Source organism: Schizosaccharomyces japonicus, assembly GCF_000149845.2.
Source record: "Schizosaccharomyces japonicus yFS275 unplaced genomic scaffold supercont5.6, whole genome shotgun sequence".
Taxonomy (NCBI): Eukaryota; Fungi; Ascomycota; class Schizosaccharomycetes; order Schizosaccharomycetales; family Schizosaccharomycetaceae; genus Schizosaccharomyces; species Schizosaccharomyces japonicus.
In genome coordinates, this window is record NW_011627865.1 from 1 (window position 1) to 2612 (window position 2612).

The window sequence follows — 2612 nt, forward strand, 5'->3', positions numbered from 1 at the left end:
CCCCCCAGAAAAAGTGAGACAGGTTTTCCCAAAATTCTAGAGAGAGAGTTGGTTTTTTTTTTTCCCGGTTTGGGGGGTTCCCTTTTTTTTAAAGGGCACGCGGACAGTTTTTAAAAAAACCAAAGACACAAGGTGGACCCTTTGTCCCGTTTGAGCCCGGATATTTAGTCTTTGAGGATTCTGTTGTTGGCTTCAACAAGGATACTATTTCTTTTACCCTTTCGAAGCTTCGGGTTATTAACCTTAATGTTTGATGCGCGCAATTGTTCTGGAAAGTTATGTGAAAGAACAAGTAGTGTTCAACGAATTATAACCCTTGAACTCTTGCATCTTTATATTAACTATTTAATTGATACTATCTTTTGTTACTAATTCGTATTTGTAATGTTTGTTAATTTTTGAGAAATAAAATTCAATAATTTTGCAAGTTGTGCAAATGTAAAAGCAATAACTCGGAATTGCTTCGTAATAGCAGTGAATGCTAGCGAATGCTTAGTCATTCAATTTAAGAAACCAATCAGTTGAATGATTGTTTCATTCCCAAGTTTAAAAGTACTCGGAGGCAATGACATAAGTTCATTTGCTCCGTGACAGAGCGCTGAGGACAACGTGGCCGAGTGGTTTTAAGGCGTTCGCCTGCTATCAGTAGCCCAGCGGATCCCTTTGGGAGCGCAGGTTCGAATCCTGCCGTTGTCGAGATCATTGTCTTTTCTTTAATAACTCTTTCTTTTGCTTACCGTGCGGTTCAGCACGCTTTCGATTGTTAGAGCCACGCCTGGAAAAAAAGTCAACAGCACTAGCTCGCCATCCACACACCAAGGCTAGTTACACGGCCAAACAAAAAATAGCAAAGTCAGGGACCAGCCGGGTTCGAACCAGCGACCTGGGGATCTGCAATCCCTCACTCTACCACTGAGCTATGACCCCCTCACGCTACACCCTTCCATTCTAATTCCATAACACAGTGTCTCTTTGCAAACCCCTTCTCTCCCGCTACTTACTTGCTCGTAGTCACCCTTTTTGCAATATAGCCTGTCCCGCTGCCGAAACACCACACGCGGAAACCCTACCGCGCAAGCATCGCCGAATCCGCCAGACGTATGGAAGATGCGGGTTGCGACTTTGCGACTTTGCGAGCCTGGCAGAACTAACGCAGGCCATTAGACCGAGAGGCCAGCTGTCTATTCTTTCGTCCTCGTTCGTCCATGTCTATTCTTTCGTCCTCTCTCTACGTTGCCGTGTTCCATGTTCCATGTTCCATGTGTGTGTGGTTTTCAGCACCAGTGCCGCATACATCGCCTTCTACCCTGTTTGCCAGTATGGTATAGGTGAGGTGGAGCAGAGAAACAGAACGCGTTAGGCGAAGTGGCCGAGTGGTCTATGGCGCTAGCTTCAGGAACTGAGCGTGCTAGTTCACATATGTGAGCGTGGGTTCGAACCCCACCTTCGTCATTAAGGTTTTTCCTGCCGACAGGACTTGTTTGCTTTTGTTTCTGCCGAGTGTAGGCAACTTCAGGCAGATCATGACAGCACGACCAGGCCATCCACCATGGACGGAAACGGCTCAAATTGTAAACAGGCAACACGCACGCCCGTAGCCGGGCAAAAAGGGCTGTTGTGGGAATCGAACCCACGACCACCATCACCCTAAGATGGTATCATACCACTAGACCAAACGGCCACCATGTCTCTACCCCTCAAATAGTCCTCCAAGTTCACGCTGCCTCAACACAAACCTTTACGTGCTGGTTTTCCATCAGGATTGTTTGCGTGTTCCCACAAACAAGTATACTTGAAGTGAAGGCATTCCAATGTAATACGGGCGGCGCCCAGCATTCAACCTTCGGCCCGCATCGACATGCCCCAAGTTTTTCCCGCCATGGGAAAAAGTATCTCCCACTGCGAGACTCGAACTCGCAACCTTCCGGTCACCTGACTATCGTGTCCTAAAAGCCGGACGCTCTAAGCCGATTGAGCTAAGCGGGACTGGCTCGTAAAAATCTCTACCATCGTAGTACATCCCTCCATCCATAGTTCTTTGTGTTTGATTATTCTTCCGTTTTCTACGGCACAAGACTTGCGACGAATACCCTTCTCGTCATAGACCGCATTTCAACATCACATCTTCAGCCCACTACTACCCTGTCTTCCCCGTTCGAGTTCCGAGTTCTTATTTTCTTACCTCCTCTTTGTTTTTTTCCGCAGAAAGCCGAATGAGGACTCGACACGAGCTGATTAGAAACACGAGCCACCGGAAGCAAAACGCGATAGAGTGAAAGTCAATGAATCCCCGTGCATTAGAAGCGCAAAAACGAAGACATTACGGTTCGTTGATTTGAGCGGCGAACCGAAAAAGCCAAACAAGAAACCAAAACCGGCGTTCGTTTTGAGGCTTACGGCTACTTGTACTGTGAGTAGGACCGGACAATAGAAGACTGAGTTCCGTGTTCTAGTGGTATGATTTCTCCTTCACACGGAGAAGGTCCCGGGTTCGATCCCCGGCGGAGTAGGCGGTTTTTTGGTGTCGGGGAGGGGGGGCAAGGGACGGGAGCCAGATTGCAAGAGAGCCGCTTTATTGAATTTTTAATTTCTATACTTGAATTACTAGACCC

General features: G+C 47.4%; 6 non-coding genes across 6 annotated transcripts; 3 read left to right on the forward strand and 3 right to left on the reverse strand.

Moving 5' to 3' along the window:
* Window positions 1-603: 603 nt before the first annotated feature.
* SJAG_16390 lies at window positions 604-696 on the forward strand. The gene has a single exon. It is a non-coding gene; the product is annotated as a tRNA-Ser (tRNA).
* A 159-nt stretch (window positions 697-855) lies between these two features.
* On the reverse strand, window positions 856-927 carry SJAG_16391. Its single transcript has one exon. It is a non-coding gene; the product is annotated as a tRNA-Cys (tRNA).
* Window positions 928-1359: 432 nt separating this feature from the next.
* Window positions 1360-1452, forward strand: SJAG_16392. Its single transcript has one exon. It is a non-coding gene; the product is annotated as a tRNA-Leu (tRNA).
* Window positions 1453-1609: 157 nt separating this feature from the next.
* Window positions 1610-1681, reverse strand: SJAG_16393. The gene has a single exon. It is a non-coding gene; the product is annotated as a tRNA-Pro (tRNA).
* Window positions 1682-1893: 212 nt separating this feature from the next.
* On the reverse strand, window positions 1894-1986 carry SJAG_16394. The gene has a single exon. It is a non-coding gene; the product is annotated as a tRNA-Lys (tRNA).
* A 452-nt stretch (window positions 1987-2438) lies between these two features.
* On the forward strand, window positions 2439-2510 carry SJAG_16395. Its single transcript has one exon. It is a non-coding gene; the product is annotated as a tRNA-Val (tRNA).
* The last annotated feature ends 102 nt before the right edge of the window (window positions 2511-2612 follow it).